Raw genomic sequence first — 21,267 nt, 5'->3', positions numbered from 1 at the left:
GGACGTTCGGAGTGGCCACTCCACCGAAGTAGGTGGACTGGAAACAGGTACTTAGGGCCACTCGCGATACACCGCCCCCCCAAAGAAAGTGGTCCAGGATAGCATTCAACTGACGAAAAATGTTGGTTTTATCAGAAAGAGATGGTTTTGTAATTGATAAAGGAGGCGAGGCAGGGAAATTATTTTGAAAATAGCGGATCTACCAAAAAGAGACTAGAGGAGATGGGACCACACTCACGTCTGGTTGCCCACTTGTTTCCATAGAGGGGCGAGGTTCTTATTCCACACCAATGTTGGAGACAAGGAGAGATATACTCCCAGATATTTAAAGCCATCTGGGGCCACTATCACTTCCCGCGACCCTTCACCCAGCTGATCTCCTCCCAGCAGCGGCTACAAATAGGATTTTCCCCGGTTCATGTAAAGGCCGGATGTTTCACCAAAGATCTGCATGATGCGGAGAAGGCGTGGAACAGTTTGGTCGAGGTTTGTGAGGAAAAACAAGACATCATCCGCATAGAGCGCTATGCAATCAGACAGGTCCGGTGCCCACTCGAAGCAGCGCAGCTGCTCGTCTATGCGTATCCAAGCCGCGAGCGGCTCCATAGTAAGAGCAAAGAAATAAGGGGAGGGCGGACAACCCTGGCGCGTCCCCCACCCAATAGGAAAGCTTTGAGAAACCAAGTCGGCCACACGGACTGCGGCAGTTATGTCCGTGTAGAGGAAGCGAATAAGGCTCAATAACCGGGGACCGATATTGAGGCGATTAAGCAGGGCAAAGTGATATGTCCATCTTAGGGAAGGTTTATTAATTTTTTGTTAATTTAATTTTACCTATCCCATCTGTCAACTTCCTCCCCACCCCGCCCCACCACTCTTACCTGTGTCAGCTGCACTGACTGCCTCATCAATATTATTGAGGTAGGTCTTGGTTTGCAACCTGTTGGAAATCACAAAAATCACAGGGATGGTGACCATCATGTCTGCGATTGCTTTTCAATAAAGCAATTCTTTTTTTGAAATGCAGACCTTTTTCCTTAAAGGAAAACGGAGCGTGTTTCAAAAAGGAAGAAAAAAAAGATTTCGTTTTTTGAGAGCAGGCAGTGGTCTGTGGGACCACTGTCTGCCCTTAATTTTTTTTTACAATGATTCACAAAGGGGAAGGGGTCCCTTGGGGTCTTCTTCCCATTCGCGAATGGGTTACCACCTACTTGAAGTAGGTGGTAAAATGTGAATGTTTTGCGACCACATTTTGGTTGCAAAACATTCACAGATACCACTGCGATTCGCTATTAGGAAGGCATGCCTTAAACACACCCCTTTATACCGAATCGTACACCCAAATTGAGATTCGGTAACAGATTACCGTATCGCAAATTGGGCTTTTGTACATTACAAAATGCCTTTTTGCGTTCGCAAACAGCAGAACAAAAAACAACTTTATACATCTGGCCCCATATGTCGGTGCACATTTAGTGGCCATTTCAATGGAAAATGTGCTGTCTTCAAATGACAATGTGCTACCACACGATGCTTTAGTTATCTTTAAAAAAACGCCGGCCTCATGTCTATTAAAGGTAGGTGGGTTGTAATAGTTTGTCAATCTAAAAATTGGGTCATGGTTCTCAAAAGTTTGGGGAGCATTGACCTAAGGCATAGAATGATATATGGTACCCGAAGCAATGGAATGTGAGCTGAATATAGAGGCGCCTGTTGTCAGGTTCTTTGGAGGTTGAGTATTACTCTGGTGATGGAGATATGGTGCCATGTCATCCGGGGCAGTGTTGTTACACAGGCCCCCGCAGCCCCTGCGGTGGAAGGGGCCCGAGCCCTAGGGGGCCCTCACAGCACAGTTCCCTAGCCTGAGAGCTCCTGGTTGAGTCCAGATTGGGGGCCCTCCATGGACCTTGCAAGGGGCCCTCTCAAGTTACATTACGGCACTGATACGAGGACACTGTGGGGCCTGTTTTATCCGGTAGCAGAAGTTCGCCAATGTTATCCAGGGAAAAATGTTTGTGTTATTCTAAACCAAAGAAGCATGTGTACTATTTTAGGGCATAGGGGTAGGTGTTCTGATGTAAGCAGGGCCGGACTGGCCGTAGTGGGCACTGGGCATTTCCCTGTTTTGCTGGAGGGGTGGGGGCTGATTTTTTGCCCGGTAGGGGACGGTTTTATCACTGGGGTGAGGTTTTGCAGCAGTGCTGCAATATCAGCTCCCCTGTAACAAAAGCGGAAACAGTGCTTCTTGCCCGCCCCACCCCTGCTCCCAGGGCCAATCGAGAAGCAATCTGCCAGGGCTGGTTGCTGTTCCCAATTTATCCCTGGATGTAAATAGCATTGCGTATGAGTCCAGGACACAGGGTTGTATGTTATTTGTGGCACGGGGTGCAAGCATGCTATCCCTATGCTTATGCTGTAAGAGCATAAGAGTATAGGTCTGTTATCTCAGGGCTCATGTTTGGGTGTGTTTTCCATGGGTGTAGGTTATGTATGCGTGTTATTCTCTCCCTTAGTGTGCATGTGTTAACCATGGGCAGCTGAGTGCGTGCGCAGCTTTTTTCAAAGGCAAAGAATGAACGTGCTATATCTGGAGATGCAGGGTGTTGTGTCTTGTGGTGCAAGCTGTGTGTCCATTAAACAGTAGAAGGGGAAGTTTCTCAGGCTCATGTCATATGTGTGTATAGAACAGTCAGATTTGTGCAGACGAGGGAGTGTAGAGGTGGTATCTTATATTAATGGGGCATATGTTTTTTTGAGGCCCAGTATGTATGTGTTTTCCATAGTGATGTGTTATCGATGGGTTTTAGGGGTATTTTTATCCAAGGGGTGCTGTTGGAGGCGTGCAGGGGGGAGAGGGGCAGGGTTGAGGTTAGTGGTAGCTAGAGTATTCAGCTGCTTAGAGTGCCAGTGGTGTTTGTGGATGAGGGTCACTTATTTTATGCTTCTTATTAACAAAGAAGCCACAAATTTCCACATAGTCCTAAACACTGTGCAAATGTGCGACTATATGTCCAATTCACAGAAACTCTAGGAGGGTGTATGAGTTTCTTATTAATTTCAGAATTTCTTTTTTTTAAATTATTATTCTACAAATACAGGTACATTCGCATAGCAGTTGAGAGTTCCAGTTGGTCGTTACATATAGTCACTTAAAAAAACAACAACCAGGAGCAATAAATACATACTAGCTTATCTATCGTTAACAGTCGAGCGAATTGCCCCCTTTTTGTTTTTTTTAAGCTTATCCATCTGGGGCCCTCTGTATTGCTGACGAGGTTAGAATAAGGATAGAGAAGTGTAGGAAGAAAGTAGAGGAGAGGAAGGCTAGTGTGCAAGAAGTGTCTTTTGGTTCTATGCTTAGCCTGGGTTGGGGACAGAGTTTGTATGATCTGCTCCTTCAGCAGGAACACTGGTGGGTTCACGGTGAGTCGTATGTTTCTAGAAAAGTGTCTAGCGACTTCCACATCCCGCTAGATGCTGGTTTCCAAGGAGAGTTTTGCAGGGCCGTGCTATCTGGTCCTCCGAGGTATGCCTCCCAGTTGAACCAGCACCTGTATGATGTTTTGGCAGTATCTTTCCAGCAGTCAGCAGGAGGTCAAGGAGGTCCCTATCATGTTGTGTGGAGAGATGTGCGGTTATGAAGGCTGTGGTAAGGGAGGAGAAAGCCTGGGTTATTGTGCATCCCAATGCCTTTTTAATGAAGCTGAAGATGTCTTGCAAGAACTTTTTGAGTTTGGGGCAGTAGTATATGAGATGCGCTAGGTCTCCCTTCTCCCTGGTGCAATTCCAGCATAGGTTGTCATCTCTGGGGCCTAATGATGCCAGCCGGGCAGGTGTCCAGAATATTTTGTGGAGGAGCCAGAATTTTGTCTGTGACAGTGTTTTTTTGTTTGAATATCTTTTATTGATTTTTCAGTGTATGGTCACTATACATGCCAAGATACTAATCAAATGTAACAAATCATACCTGCAATTTGCACTAGCATCCATAAACAATAATAATACAACATAGGGCATTGTTCGTATATCACAACTGACAATGCAGAAGGAGTAAAGATTGAATAAAACAACATTCCCGAATAGCATTTTGTATCTGAGAATTAGTCTCATCTCTATAGAGCAGTAGGCCCGTGTCGGGAAGGAAAAATGTGTCAAATAATGAGAAAAACATCATAACCCCCGAGGCATTGCCCTAACGGGTACGGTATATGTGTGCCGAGTGAGGCCTTAGAGAGTAAGTTGCCTTCTGGACCGGTCATGATAGTGGCTTGGGGGTCATGGGTGTGACATGTTATATCACAGCCTCGTGTGCATGTAGTACTCTTAGCCCTCATCTAACCATGGGTAGGAGGCGTGTCATCTAAGGCGGTCTCGTAAATAGTTAAGTTGGCGTTGCGAACCAGATAAAGAGCAAAGGAATATGATCAACAAGTTTTACTCCAAACATTTCAACCAGTGTGTCCGTTGGCAACGTTGCTGTGACACCGTAAACTTGACCAACTGGGGGAAGGGAAGAAAGATTTAAGTATACAAAAGAAAGGGAGTTGTCTGTGACAGTGTTGATGTGATTTTGTTGCGTGATGGTGATGACCAGAGGAGAGCTAGGTCTTGGTCTGTGAGTGGGGTCTCCGTCTGTTTTACCCAGCAGCTAGTGATTTTGTTGTTGAGATTGGTGGTCTTTGGGCGTAGTAGTTTATATAGGTGTGATACTTGGTGGCCTATTTTATTGAGGTTGGTGTCGTACTGAATGATTGAGGGTGTGTGTGGCGAGAGCTTGGTTTTTGAGAGGGCTGTCTTGATTTTAAGGAAGTTGTAGAGCTCTATTGGCGGGAGATTGTGTGTTGCCCTAAGCCTGTTGCTCTACGTGTGTTGCCCTAACTGCCCATTCATGGAGTCTCCTCATGCATTGTGTTAATAAATTAGAAACACTTCAAACCCTTTCTTCCATCTTTCTTTTCATGGGGAAGTATTTTCTATGAGAAGTCTACACTGGTGCCCTTCCCTATAGTTAAGGTGGAGCTTACATGAGTACCATTGAGTTGGGTAACAATAAATATCTGGTTTTTAGTGCCATGATACCACTCTGGGTGAACCTGCCCTTCACAAATACCCACGTTATGTTATGTACACCTGGATCAATCAAGTGCAACTTTGGAAGTGAAGTATGAGTGATTCATTGGAATTGTCTGTGAATACCCAGAATATCATGCCTCAATTGTTCAGCTGACCTGAATTTCGTTTTCCTTACCATGCCTTAGGACCCTTCACACCTACTTCGCTTCAGTCATGGCAGAGCACAAGTGTAAGCGACATACTAGTGTGCAAAAATGAATTTCAGAAACACCTATCAGTTTGGCATGCAGAGTGTCAGATTATTGTAAGCAGAGTCGATTTACATACAAAAAAGCTTTGCAAATAGGACTCTATGTGAGTTTCATCCCAAAGCGAAGGAGGAGGTATTTATAACCTGGGGCCCTGGGTGTATAGGTCAGTGCATACTTTGAGCAGGTGGTGGGCATTAGCATTCGTTTTTAGGGATAGGGACTTATTTTTATTATTAGGCTTCAACTCAGAGCAGAAGACAGAAAGGCAGAAAAGGAAGAACGAATAAAAGGGAGACATTTATGAAAACAATGACAGTGCGAAAGTAGGGATAAAAAATAGCATGCAAGAGAGGAGCTCAAAGCATGACTGATAACTCAGAGCACACATGTAATTGTTATAACTGATTCCCTTTGGTAATGGCACAGACACGCTAAGGAATAATGGAAGGATCATGTATTTAGAATTTGTATCAATAACTTTTTGTCGTCTCTACGTAGAATTTGGCCTATAACCAAGTCTCCCATGTTGCAATCTGATTGTCAGAACAAATCTTGGAGCACTGATGCAATAGGCTACATACACCCCTCTCTGCTTTACTGTGTATGCAACTGTCCTTTTACTGATCCTGTTTGATTGCTTTGTTGTGGGCGGCTGAGTAAATCAACCGTTGCATCAAGAGGTTTTTGTATATCAGGGAGATTGGTTTACCACTTTTTTCTTTAGTTAGAAGAGTGTTTCATATCTTCATTCAATTCATGTTAATGTTATGTTTATTAGTTACATTTATAGAGCACGGTATACACCCACACAAAAGTATCTTGGCACTAGAACTGGCTTTACGAGGTGAAAATGTGGGTTTTGAGACTTTCCCTAAAAATGAGGTGAGCAGCTGCCTTCTTTTACAGAAGGAAGAGTGTTGTAAGGGGGGTAGCCACGCCTACAAAATATTTGCCTCCTTGTGAGGACTTGTTTAACGGTGGTATGGCAGGACGATTAGTGTTAGAAGAAGCAAAAGTCTGTTGGGAACATATTTCCGAAATCTTCAGCTGAGGAATCCTGGGGAAAGACATCTGATGCATTTGTACACATCACAGATAGACTTGAAACAGATTCTTAGTTGACTCGGTAGACAGTGGAGCATCAAAAGGCAGGATTGGCCAATAAATAGCAATGAACCTAAGTACTCTCCTTTGCAGTTTGGCCTGGATGACTTGTAGCCTGTGGACTTGACACTCTGAATTGCCAAGGGATTGGACTAGCCCTGCCGCCACAATATCACAGCTGAGACTACAATGCGTCTACTTCCCTCAGGCAAAAGTTTCAGAAAAGGTCTAAGCTTTTGAAAGAGAAAGGCACAGGCAGTACTACAGATGGGAATTGCTAGTTGAGTCTTTGATGGTTGTCCGGTTTTATTCCCAAAGATATGACCACGATCTTGTGATAGGGAAATGGCCCACTGGAGTTTGACCAAATGGATGGGGACCAGATCTGTGGGTTGCAACCAACTATTAAAACACTTGTATCAAGATTAATTTTTAACCAATTTCGGTCCATCCATTTTTGGATATAGTCTAAACGAAGCTATTAAAGGGTTTTTTCCTTATATTGGAACACCAGAAAAAAAATCTCTGTGATTAGCTTTCCTTAGCCCATTTCCATTTTTCATTGTATTTATTAATACTTTCGGTACAGAATTTCACATAGTAGTAATTTTAAACACTAAATTTGACAAGCAATGTAGAAACAACACAATGAAAATATTTAAACACTCTTATTTTATTAGTATGTATACAATTTCAGGGCGACAACACTGTTCCATCACATACCTTAACACAATTGTTACCCCTTGTCATTGTGTCAGATTATTTCCAAAGGTTCCATGGATGACTTTCTTTCTTTCTAAAATTCAGAGCATTCTGAATGCTGCAGCTCGAAGTGAAGCGAAAATAAATGTTGGGGTTCAATGATAATGAAATCACACAATACATTGACATTAAACCTGTTGTCCAGTGAGACTTTACACTGTTGATACTTTACATTTGTCAATGTACCAATGGCCCAATTCTCCCTTGGACAATTTTGTCTTACCTACACAAGTTTTGTCTTAATGTAAGGCAGATATTGATGTGTTTTTACTAGAGAGTGGGCCTTTGGTGCATTGACAAATCTAAAGTATCAACTGTGTAATGTCGCATTGGGCAACACATTGTCACTGTATTGTGTGATTTCCTTATCAATGAACCCCAGCATTTATTTTAACTTCAGTTTAATATCATTTGATGCATTTAGCAAGGATATACGCCTGTCTGTGGGATTTTTTCATTGTTTTGTTATTTCAGATAAATACTACTAATTCATGTTCAATGTCACGAAAGGGCATCCTAAACTGACTTTAATGTTACAATGTTTTATACTTTTGAATGATTCCCTTGTTGGCAGATTACCTTACCAATAGCTTGATACCCAAGCCTACAAGGGTCTATCGGGTTGCCCTCTTGTACACAATAGCAGCTCGAATTGAGACATAGTAAGAAGCAATACAATAGCTGGCCTTACCACAATCCCTGCATTGATATATATTAGGATACAATTTAAAGCCCTCAAGTACCACAACAGGGTCAGGTTCGTCAGTGTTGTTCACTCAACCTTACATTTAGTAAAATGTATTCATATAGAATCTAGGCCTGTTTTCAATACATTTCTAGAGCATCATTGCCTACTGCCATGTTAGACAATTCCCCATTGAAGCAGCTCGGTTTTGAAATCCAACTTTAAACCTATGAGGGGTATTTATGACTATATAGTAATTGAAAGAAGCACTGAGTCTTGGATTATTCATCAGCAAGGTCTTCCTATTATTCCCTTCCAGTTGTCCTTGATGAGATTTTTTTTTGTTCATAATTTCCTGTTGTGTGTTGGTAAATAGAACAAAAGTAAGACATATTTATAGACTTGCAAGACAATGTGAGATTTGAAGATACATTATTAGTAGGTAGGCTTTAGCTTAATATTTAGCCGTTATTTTCAGTTCACAATGAGTGGCTCACTGCTCAAATGAAATACAGTTTTTGCAAGTCTTTGAAATGATTTGTTTTAAATTGATCTTTATCAATTTTCAATTTTACATTTTCCAGTGCTCCACCTGGGTATACTGTACAAAGGATATAATGTGCATGCCATTGCTAAGGATAAACATTATGGGCATATTCCGGCACTGAATTACGGGGCATCTGCTGCATGAATGCCACACTAAGTTACATTTAGGACAATCTTTTTTTAATTTATTTTTATTTTACAGAGTTTTATATAGCGCGAACTTCACCCAAATCGGGTATCAGAGCACTTTACATAGCACCAGTTGCATTACATGAGGACACATTCATTTTTTTGTTAGGCATGGGGAGATTAAGTGGTTTGCCCAGAATCACAGGATGTTCAGCGTCATTGCCGAGACTCGAAACCAGTTCCCCAGATTAGAGGTCGACCGCCCTAGCTGTTAGGCCAACACCTCTCCCCACTTAAACTATACAACTTAATCGTTACAACTTAAACAAGAAAGAAACATGAAATAAAGCCAGGTCAAACTTCCCCTCCTGCCAGCCAGCTACGCCTCCCCAGGCACCATTACCACTGAACGTAATGATGTCTTATATTTGTGTTCGAGGAATTGGGGTGTGTGCTGATCTCTGCGCCCAACCTTTCTGAGCAACCGGGGGCCCATTAAATACATAATGAGTATTTACCACTCCTTCCTTACGTGTCATCAAACCTGAAGTCTATGGAGGTTTATCCTACGCCTTGGGGCTGATAGCTCGCAATGGGGGGTTCCTATTCTAACATCACTTTCAGCCAAGGTATTTCCCCTGACCTTTAGCTGCTTGAAGAAATGTCAGCCAATGCAAGTCTTTCCATATGTACTTTCCATCTTCCCAGATCCAATCACTGTGAGGACCACCATCTCATTAAGATGAGTATCTTAGAGAGAATCAGTGCCAAGTTGTTAAATTTGCTGTGGGACTTGTCAATTTTAGGCCTTGTCATGAGTCCCAATAACCATACCTTAGGTTAATCTATACTCTATCTGCCTGTCCAATCTGTGATATCTGTCACCACTTCCATCCACCATCGCTGTATTACAACACATGACCATACTATGTGACCAAAGGTAGCTCCACCCAGCAAGCCTTTGAAATTATGAGAGGTAAACAGACGAAAGAACAACGTAAGTGGCGAAGAGAAGAGAAAAAGGGGTTGGTCTGTGTAGTGCTCAACATTTAAAGAAACATGAGGTGTATGTTGCGAGTGTAAATTAAGTCCACAGGCTTGTAGATAATGCACAGCTTTCAAATTAAAATGGGATAAGCAAGAGGTGTGACTTGTGGGGTTGGAGTTTTTATTCGTTGAGGCTGTCCTTTAGTAGCTTGTGGTTACTAATTAGGCCTTTGTTGAAATGTGTCTAAATTATCACATTTATGAATGTACAACAACCAAGTCCATTAAGTGCATCTGGATATTTTCACAGCCTGTTTCCAGTGGGACAGGATGTTCATCACAGCCAAAGAGAGCGGTAGACGAAAGCAGTCGTTTTAACTCAGTCTTAGTTCAGTTTTGCACGCATAACAAACTATGACCAGGCTAAGGACAAGGTTAAATAAAAATGTCAGTTGAGTTTTGAACAGGTGTTATCTCAAAATGCTTATACAGGTTTACACCAATATCACATATGGATCAAATTACCAGGTTAACCTTGGCAGTATCAGCAGATTAGCAATGGTAGTGAACCCATTGTATGCATTATGTCCAGGATGTTCTAAGGTCTGTCCCAAACTTAGCTTGAGTAATAGCAGCAGTCATTGTGGTTTTAAGTATGGGTTTCCTCATTTGGGACAATTGGTCCTATGATGGGGATGACAGTTTGAGTTATACAGGTCAACAACAACAACACTTTATTCAGCTTTTGTATAAAAACATAAAAGTCAGGATTACAGAAATTCAAAGTACACCATTTCCATGTTTCATCTTCCATCGGTTACACTTCTTCATTAAAATACAGCAGATTAAAAATGCAAGTAAATACGAAGTAAAAAGATACCAAAGCAGCCTCACATCCATGCCCGATCCACCGTCAATAATTAGTCACAGCTCGATCTTAGCCTGACTGCAGACTTTAAAAAGTAAGAACATACAAAACTGTTCTCCCTGAAAGCATTAATAAAAAAAGTAAAAGCAGGACGCACTTGTTTAAAACTTGCCTTTTATAAATTGGAATGATATAGGTCTTCCTCAGTACCTCACAGTAACTACAAAACTTTAAAAAGTGGAGAATGTCCTGTGGTGACTTCCCATCTCAGCCACAGGGCAACAGGGTCTCATCTTTATTTTTCCCAGTGGATGGGCGAGAAGAAGATGGAATAAATAAAAGCGGAACCTGGTCAGTTAAAAGTGGTTATAAGAACTAAGAAGCCCTTTAAGATATGGTTCTATAAATTAAAAGTTTTCAAGATGATAAATCTACATACACTGGGCTTCCTTAGCTCATGCTCTTCTCTGTCTGCTACCCACTGTCTGAGGAAAGCCCCCATGGCCCAAACCAGGCCCTTCCTGTTGATTGATTCCTGGTTGTTAAAGAGATCAGCTCTTCCTAGACCCCTAAAGCCTTCCCATACGTATTTGAGCCAGGGAAAATAATAAACGTGGTCAAGGGACCAACAGTCCTTTAGGATCTCTTTATTTGAGGCAGTCTTATTACCTATCCATATTTTGATCCAAAGGAAGAGGGGGCGAATTGACAACTAGTTGGACAAATGGGCCTAACCCAGCTCTTCGTTTACTATAAAAGTGAAGGTTCACTGAGGTACACATAAGAGCCGTCTCAGGGAGTTCTTTTCAACTCTTTGGAGCTCGTCATTGGAGATATAGCCCCAGATTTCACTACTGTATGCCACCTGTGCAATGCACTTGGCTCTTATAAATCTGCAGGAGTGATCCTCTTGTTGTTTTGCCCAAACGAGAGGCAAAGTTGAAAACAGCAGTGTTAGCCCATAAAAAATCCTCCTGTTTTCTGCTTTTTAATGGTTCCCGGTTTAACTTGGCATCCAGCGTAACCCCCACGTAAGAACAAGCACTGGTCTTTGGGACTAAAATAGACCCAACCTTAAAGTTAAAGGACTTCCTTCAGCTTTATCCCACCTGCATCACATATGACTTGGAGTTATTAACCATGAGATTCCGGTATTCCATAAATGTCATGAATGAGTTAAGTTGAGTTTGCAGCCCCCTCGCGTTCCCGGCCATGAGGACGGCATTGTCCGCACACAATAATACCGGCAAACCACGCCATCCACCTGGGGGAAATCCACCTTTGTGTCCACTTATACCTTCTTCAAATTATTAATATATTAATTAAATCAAAATGGGGCCACTTGCAACCCTGTCGTACCCCTCTCTGGATTGCAACCTGCCGGGTCACCTGACATTAGTATAATGTACCTCCACTTTAGTGTCCCTATGGAGGACTCGAGAAAAGATGACAGTGTCTTTATCCACTATCATAGATAACAAGGTCTCCAATAGCTTACTTCTATTCACATGATCAAAGGCAAAGGAAAGGTCCATGAAGGCTAAATAAATAAGCAACTGTGTTCTTGTTTAGGATCATAAACTAATTCAAGCATTGGTCCACTGTTGACCTCCCCAGACGAATACCGTATTGGATGTCTGCTAAGATGTTAATGTCATCTGCCCATGAGGTTAACCTGTCCCATAGAATGCGTCCCACCACCTTCACCATTGAATCTAGCAGAGAGATTGGCCTATGGCAGAGAGTACTATCCCTGTTACCTTTTTTAAACACTGGAACAATGGTGGATATCGCCCAGGTGCTAGGCGGGTCTGCTCTTATAGCTATATTAATAATTGATGTGAGGACTGGCACCCACAACTGTGGGTTAGATATGTAAAAATCCGGGGAAATACCATCAGGTCCTGGTGCCTTGTTTCTAGACAGTCCTTTGATACCCTTTCTAACGTCTTCAGCTGTGATAACAAGAGCTGATTTCCCTTCTCCACTTCCATAAGCTGTACTCACATCTAATGGGCATCTGAACATTTCCTCAAAGTGACCTACCCATTAGTTGTCTGTGATATGGACATCAAGGGCCTGTGCAGCATCTCCTGCCAGGAAAGGACTTTTGACAATGCTCCAAAACTTCCCACTGTTCTTTAAGGTGCTAGCCTCAGAGAGCTTGCTCCATGCCTCCTCCCTCAGCTCGGCCTTGCACCTTAGTAATTCGGCTTCATATAGCTTTCTACAGGCTTTTAGAAAAGCTGGATCCCTTGGTTTAGTGCCTAACGCTTTCCTCAGTTTCTTAACCACACAAGATCAATCTCGATCAAACCATCTTGGGGCCCAGTTCGACGGGTACAGGGACGGAGCATTTAATAGATCTCCAATAGTACAAGAGAGGACCGAGAATGCCTCCAGGACGATCCACAACATTACCTTCTGGTTTGTACAGATATCTATCCCCCTATGGCACCTAGCTAAAAGGGACTCATAGAAGAGATCTGAGATTATCTATGCCAATCTTAGCCTTCTGCCCCAGTGGAGTGGCTTTCAGTATCCCACACCTGCTGTCTTCCTAGATTTCCCTAGTGGATGCCAACTGATCTTGATACACAAAGGGTTGTGGTCACTGAAGATGCAGTCTTCTATAGAGAAGTCCAACAAAAGTGAACCAAAAATAAAATGTATAAACAATGTACTTCCTCTCCTTGTAAAGGTGGGAATAGTGGGTTCCCTTTCTTGGTGCAGCTGGCACATGGCCAGGGTTAGATCAAACTCATCAACTGCGGAATAAAGAATGTCTTCCTCCAGCCTGGGTCAGCAAACTTGCTTGCTAATCCAGCTATGTTTCATGATACGAATTTAGAAGCCTTCGCCATCCCACTGAACAACCGAGAGGCCAGGTGAATTCTGAGAACAAGAGATTATTTACTCTGCTGGATCCGTCACAATGAGTCAATCGCAGGTGTCTAACATTTCCAGTGGAGCAAATCTATTAAACAGGGGTGTGTCGTGGGTCACCATCTATCAACCACGCTGGGAGTGAGCAGGATGAGTAAGAAACCTTCACGGATTTGCATCACTAGGCAACGTTACGCTACTCAAGGATCTAAAAATGCCCCAGAAGGAGGGCCACAATGGACGAGACGGGACCACAGGGTTTACTCTGATTAGCCGCAAGCAAGATTCTCTCTTGCAGCCTTAGATCTATGTGTGGGGCAGAACTTTGGTGGGTTATGAATTTCTCCCCGTTATTGTTCTTAGGGTTAAACTTAATAGGATTAAGCTCTGAAACAAATTGGGAAATTGAGGGTATATTGACCACACAAGAGTGGTCTGTTCTGGGTAGATCCCGGATGTTATAGAGTTCAAGGGTTTGTTTTTCACTTTCTAGTAACTACCCGAGGGAAGGGAAGGGGAGAGATGGGTTATGCAGGAGACACTGAAAATGAAAGCTATTTGTTCAGGCATGGCGCCTACGACTACGTCGGTCTAGACACACAGAGGCGGAGTCCAGTGACAGCAGTTACCCCAGAGTCTATCAGGAAGAAGGTCACAGAGGTAAGGGTATTTTGAAATATGAAGAGGACAGTGGGTAATATGAGTAAAAGATCAGAGACTTTAGCGGATATTGAAAGAGACATGGTGCACTTCTGCCTAAGGAAATATGGTATTGTGTTGTAATTGTATTTATATCGCTCTTACTACCCCTGCGTCAAGCTGCTTTTTGGCGAGTAGCTCTCTACTCCGGAACCCAAAGAAGATTAGTGGTGAATTATTATAAGAAGATATGAAATTAGTTTTAGCGGTTTCAATTGCAGTGCTTGGAGAGACACACGAGTCTGGTGAGGAAACAGAAGAACTTCGGAAAAACGGCATGGGCATGTGTTAGCAACAAATTACTCGACTGACCCAAGAGTGGTGTTGACCTGGGCAGCTCCAGGGGTACCCTTCTATGTGGCGACTGGCAAAGTATTGGTTAAGACCTTGGTTAGTACTAGTTAGTGGATGGATTTGAGACATGAAAGAGTAGGCCGGGCTAAAAATGTTCAAATGAAGAAGACAAGAAGAGATGAAAAATGACTTTTACAACGATATTTTGGGAGAAAAGAAAATAGGTCTGGGGAGGGGGCTGGTAGAGTAATTTTAAACGCGCTGGTAAGTTACAGGACTCCTGAGACCTTGATGGAGATTGTAAATATTTGAACCTCCCTGATTGTGAAATCAAAATACATTGCAGTGTTATTTCTGTGACGATTGCGTCTCCTGCGCACAAATTTCATCCTATTAGGACAAATGTCGTATCCTCATGTTTAGGTATTGTCAAGAAAACCAATAAATATATATTTAACATTAGAAATACACAATTTATCTTTAAAGAAAAAATGCGAGCTTTAATTTTTGATGGTGTGCAACATCACGGTTTGTTGTGCAAAGTTACAATATGTAATATGGGGCTAAATTGTACATTAAGTTAAATCAGCATCCAGGCAGGTGTGCATTCCATGAATCCAGCTCATGTTTTTAGACACTAGTATTAGTATCACAAACACGCTTTAAAATGCACAGTGAATATCGGCTGCTACTTCTTGCTCCACACAAGTTGCCGGGGGTTTCTTCGCTCCTAGGTAACTATGTCATTTAACACCCTCCTCACAAATTTGCTGGGTTTTGCTGCAGGAATACCAGAGGGCCGGAATCTCCAGTGATGTCTTCCATGCCCGCACCAGAATCTGGCAATTTACGAATTTTGTCCCCTGAATGAGGAAAAACCCTGAGCAGCACTTGGGAATACTCCTCCCTGTCCAATACTTTTTTAGGTGTCGCGTAGCATTGCAGTGCAATGCGCTGCTCACTCTGCAAGACCTCTTGTGATGAAGGAGATTTAAGAAGGGGGCTTTTAGCCCCGCCCCCCATTTCCATTGGCTGGCATCACCGTTTATGCTAAACGGTGGCCTGCCATTGGAAATGAGCTGTTTGCATTGCCTCCCTTTCGCCTTTTGGTCCGGACTGAATCGCCTGCTTCACGGCTGTCGTGAAGCAGTTTTTTATCTTTGTCGGGGCCATCTGTTTTCACTCAAACATGGCTGAGTGAAAACAGATGGCCGGCCCCCTGCCTACCCGCAATGGCGAGCGCTTTTTTAAAATGTAATTTAACCCATTCTTCCGACATAGGCGAGGCATCAGCACGGACGTCAGTAGAGTCAGTGTGCTTTCATTCCTCAGCTGGTTTCATTTAGCGGAAACTTGTTTTCTCTTGCTGTGGTGAGCACTGCCTGTGCTCAGACTCAGTGCCTAGAAGCCCTCGATGTTATTGACTGGGAGAGGATAGGTAATTACAGAGATGCTGACTTTGGAACTAGGCAATCAGACTCGAGTCCCGTCGTCTGCTCAGCACCCTGTTATTCCAGGTAAAACGCTTCACGTTCCTTTGTTCACAATATGAATGCGTCCCAGTGTTATGTAACTGGTGCTTGTGTAAAGCGTTCCCTCGAGTTTGTTTTCTCTTGCTGTGGTGAGCGCTGCCTGTGCTCAGACTCAGTGCCTAGAAGCCCTCGATGTTATTGGCTGGGAGAGAATGGGTCATTACAGAGATGCTGACTTTGGAACTAGGCAATCGGAATCGAGTCCCGGCATCGTCTCAGCACCCTGTGAGTCTAGTCAAATTGCTTCACCTTCCCTTGTTCACAACATGAATGCGTCCCTGTGTTATGTAACTAGTGCTCGTGTAAAGCGCTCCCTCAGGTCGGTTTCGCTTTTAATAAAACTGCTCTGATGAGAACTAAACGAGATCTGAGCAAAGCCCGTCCCAGACCTACAAGGCTGACACGGAACCCACCAATCAGAAGGCAGAACAGCAGCGCGTAATCTCTCACCAGGTGGATCCTGGCTTCTGTTCTTTTGTGTTCCCATCTGATCCTTTTCACAGTGCTTAAAAGCCCCTGTCACCTGTCCTGGCTGCAGATCACAACGAGGTGTCTGCACAGGGGTTTCACCCCCAATCCCAGTTGCTATTTTCTTTTAAAACCCCCTTTATATGTACTGTATCAGCTTATCACACCTCCAAGGCATAAGAACCTGCCTGTAAGAAATATCTTATTGTTTGAGAACGCACCAGGCCTTCACAAGACTGTGAATAAACAGGACGTTTGTCTTTTGATAAAGATACAGACGACCGACCCATGCCTCTCTTGTGCTTGAATAACTTGTTTTGACTCTCACTCAAACATCTCGCCGTGTGTTCAGTTCACAAAACAATCATAGTGCTATATGTCTGTACGTTTAATGACAACTACATTTTGTGGCATTTTGGAAAACACTTGGTTTTTGTAGCTTAACATTTTGGTGGTGTCTGGTAAATCGGTTTCAAAGTTTTCATTTAGCTGAAAGGTGTGTTTCTTTTTTACGTGCAATACTTACCAGACTTACGTTCATGTCAATTCAATCCCCATTCATCGCAGTCTCATCATATTTTGTGCTGGCTATATGATCTGCTCACACATTCAGCTTTAGCATACCAAATAATCCCATATTAAAAGTATATAACAAGCATTTTTCAATGCAATAGGTCTCGCATTTACGCAAGTTTGAGCTTTTGGCATTGTAAATGACAATGCTTTTTATCTATGCTTCAAAAACCAAAACATAAATAAAAGACATTTTCATTTACAATGCCGATAGCTCAAACTCGCGTAAATGAGAGACCTTTTGCATTGCAAATGCTTGTTTTAAATCAATTTCTGAGACAAATTGGCTGACAAATACCGCATATTCTGAGCAAATAGACGATTTACGTCAGAGGGCCCGTAGGGTTGGAGTGGTGGGGGTCAGGTAGTAAGGAGGTCAAAGCTTGCTATGGCAGAGTAGTGTTAGGCGGGGGTGGTGAGGATGTATACTTCTTCTATGATGCTATATGAGTCAGGTGATAGCTGGCTTTGTACTTCTGCCCCTGCAGTAGTTTTGCCAGGTGAGATTCTATACTCACTGAAATTGTGCCAGTGTTTCCAGACCGGAAGTTAATGGGTCTAGAAACACAATTCTACTTGTAATAGCTCAGGGCAGTGTCCACCTCCCTGGAGTTAACCCCGGGGTGGAAGGGGTATAGGGGTGGAATAGTGCCGGTAGTAGTAAGGGCATTAAAGTAGAAGTCATTCCTGTTTTTTCATTGATCTAATCCGTCCCCAACTTGATTACTTACCTTCTTCCCTGGTGCTATGTTTTTTCTCACTGTTTGAGGTGCAGGGCAGCTGATAATACTGTGATCAGTTGCTAACACAAAAAAATATAGTCCCACTCTCTGCAGGTTCCCCGGATCTCCAGAGGACGGTAGTGATGTGGTGAGGTCAAGACACCTTGACTAATGTGTGACTACAGGGTCCATCCCCCTCGGAGAATCCATGTTGCAAGAAAATAACATAATATAACACATTGCGAAGAATGGTGAAAAGCATAAGTTATGAACTAACCACTGCATGCCTTAGCCTGCATGCTACCATCAGCCTGAAGAAAGTCATATTGACCATGTAGGCACTTGAATATGGCTGAAACATGCAGACCTAGATTGTGTGAGATCATGATAATCTCACGTCATATTCACAATCACTGTTTTTAATCTTACCCAAGGTGTCCAAGGTTAAAATAACCTTGAGGGGCGGATTACCTTGAGGTAGTTTTAATTCACTGATTCTCATAAACTCACAAAAAAACACTCAGCAGTAATTCAGGCATCGCAGCACACCAAGAGGCACTACGCGTCTTCAGTGGGAACCCTATGATGAAGCATGCCACTAAATTGTGTCATTGGGTGAGGGTTCTTTTTAAAACCTACAGGATTTTCATACATACTTGAGAGCAGGGCATTGTGTATATAAAGGGAAGAGCAACGAACTTATCTTTACGTATCACTCTCCTGCTTTGTTATCTTTTGCTTATAGTGGAGAGCCAAAGATAATTAGACCGGTGACAAACATGGTGGTAAAGATAAGAAAATGTGGTTACTGAGATTGCAACATATATTGGTCTGAGATGCTTGGGCTAGAATGCAGATGTTCTCTGTAAAGTGATCATCTGCTACTTGGACCTAGGTCTGCATTCTTTCATTTACACAAAGCATGTCAAATCAAATCAAATCAAAGTCAGCTTTATTCGATTTCATGTCATAAAATCATAAAAGCACAATATAAAAACAACAATTTAAAACTAATCCCGTTTCCCACATACAGCAGTATAATTAAAAAGTGCAATCCATTTAAAAGAACATAGATACATATCAGAATTACATATATATATATATATATATATACAAGAAAGGGTAGACGTAACACCAGACATTCCCAATTAATTCACATAGAGTGCCTGAACCTTATGACAGCCTTTAAGAAGGAAGAGGTAGCTGCGATAATAAATTCATTTTCTAGCATTTGTATTCTTAAAAAGGCTATTCTGCATTGTCATTTAAGTGGCTACTGGTTTTACGGGGCACAACATAGTAAAAGAGCAGTAATGTATTACACAAGACACACCGATTCGAAAGCACCTGTACTGTGAATTGCATCCAAGTAGCTCGTGATGGAAACACATCTCTAGAATGGAATTTACATCTATGGTTTTATGGTGTTTCTTGGGAGCTACACTATTAACTCAGCCTTTAGTTATAGCCATGATTTAGTATAGAACACATTTAAGACGTCTTATGAATTAAATTGCAACAGCGATATTTTGTTTAGAAAGTTGGTGATGCTGTGGTTGTCTGTGCCTGCAGCAAATGTATAACTAAATGATGGTATCAACCAGCAAATCACTTTGTGACTTACTAAATTACTAACAAAATCGGGCAGTTGCGTTTCCTATGCAGTTCATTAAAAAAAAAAGTGTTATTAGGTTATACCATGGGTCTTCAACGTTTTCTGTGGTAAGGGGCACCTATGTTGAATGAAAATCGTCCTTAGCTACTAATATTACTTGTAACCACATCAGACATGCTTACATTAGTGCCCACCATGTGCAAGTTATGAGCAGTGATCACCTCGGTTCATCTGACATAGGTGCCAGCACTAATGTGAAAAAGGCTTTGCTAATGTGGAATAGCTCTGCACAGGTAGTACATAGCAGCTATTCACACCAAGGTCATAATATTAATAATAAATCTCCCCAACACCGAATTATTTAAATATATTATGGATATGTAACCATTTTTCTCCAAACATCGGCTTATAGGTGCTTAGAATGCATGCATTTTCATCTTTAATGTAAACTTTTCAGTTTTGGTCTACATACATTAATACAACCAACCAAAAAGTCTAATTTAGTATGCTGGGCTGCACCCAAGAGAGCTACTTATAGGTAGCTGAAGAGTTACCAGTAGCTCACAAGCTATTCGTTGAAGAAGCCTGGTTATACAAAAAGTCGGGGGAGATCATCACAATACAGTTGGCAGCAAGGGCAGACTGCCCTTAGCGGGCAGCAGGTGTTTGTTCAGGAGCTGGTATGGTGGGGGGTGGTTTTGGTGCAGTGGGGGACAGTTTTGCAGCAATGCAGTAGTAAAAGCAGCAGTGCTGGGGACAGATTTGGTTAAGACCAGGCCCCCCTAGCACACCTGCACAATACCCCCACCCAAACATTGCCAGGGCTGCTTTGGGTACCCAGTCCCCTGGTTAACAATGTAATATGAATTTTTTTTTTTTACAAATTCCTCACGTTAAAAAAGAAGTCAGGTTATACCCTTTTGACTCGCCTGAACTGAACAGTACTAATAATAAGTTAATTAACTTAAATATTCAACAAGCCCCCCAACAGTTCCCTCAGTGAGAGTCACATTTACATTCCTTATGTATTCTGATCTCCGGCTGGGGGATTTCGCTACAATAGGGTTGGTTGCACTGGGATGGGAGTCGCACCAGATTTGTCATTGTGAGCACATGGGTTGGAGCTCTTCGACAAGTTGCTGGTTGTATACATGTAGTGTAGGATCACGGGTGAGAAAGTATCATTGGAGAAGCTCAGGGGGAAAATGTCATTTTAAGGAGGGAGGAGTATGGTTGAGGAACACTAGGAAGCGTAGATCCATCTACAGTGGCATAGAGTCATCCTTTTCTGGTTCTGTCAGTGCAGTCATCAAGGTTTCCCACCCCTTTGAGCGGGTCATTTGTACCAACCTCTATAGTCTTGTCGCAGTGCTTTGTATTCTAGATCAACAGCCCACTGTGCCACATCTCTCGTCCTTGCTTCCATGGCAGTGGAACTGGCCGATTTCCATCTCATTGTAATTGCCTTTTTTTGCCAATGGCAGCGACATGTATGTAAACATGGAGCAAACTTTTGCTGGCTTGGATCTAGGGAATATACTCTGTAAGCAACTTTCAATTATATGAAAATTCTCTTGACCTGCTACCCCTGTCACCTCTCAAAAGTGCCGCCCAATAAGTTTGAAGGTTGTGGCATGCCCGTACCATATGTATGAAATCCACATGTGGTGCAAGGCAAGTGGGGCAATGGGCATTTGTGTTGGGAAAGGTGCGGTTTAGTGTCTGAGGTGTGTGATATAGGCCCTGGGGAGGACACTAAACTGCATGGATTTAAACTTGGCATTGTGTGAGCCCTTGTAAGAATATCGCAGGACTGTCTGCCATTCTTTATAATGCCGACTGCGGCCTAATATTATGGCCCATCTGTCTTTGCTCCTGTATGTTCTAAAAGGCCTTTATATAATCATGTAATCATGTAATCATGTAGCACCCTGACCCAATCGTCTGTAGGGTGTTACTAGGACATGTGTCGGGGGGTTCATAGACTTCTATTTGCCATTCTAAGTGAAGCACCTTACGAATCCTACTATGCAGTAAAAATTGCCCCTGGAGAAGGTTCTATTGTTCCACTAA

General features: G+C 42.7%; 1 protein-coding gene across 1 annotated transcript in view; it reads left to right on the top strand.

Annotated features, from left to right (window-relative positions):
- Nucleotides 1-21,267, top strand: part of LOC147747197 (calreticulin-like) — a 166,136-nt gene that overhangs the window by 3,021 nt on the left and 141,848 nt on the right. The window lies entirely within an intron of this gene.

The sequence above is a fragment of the Lissotriton vulgaris genome, chromosome 1_1 (assembly GCF_964263255.1).
Source record: "Lissotriton vulgaris chromosome 1_1, aLisVul1.2, whole genome shotgun sequence".
NCBI lineage: Eukaryota > Metazoa > Chordata > Amphibia > Caudata > Salamandridae > Lissotriton > Lissotriton vulgaris.
This window is presented reverse-complemented; position numbering and strand designations above follow the sequence as displayed.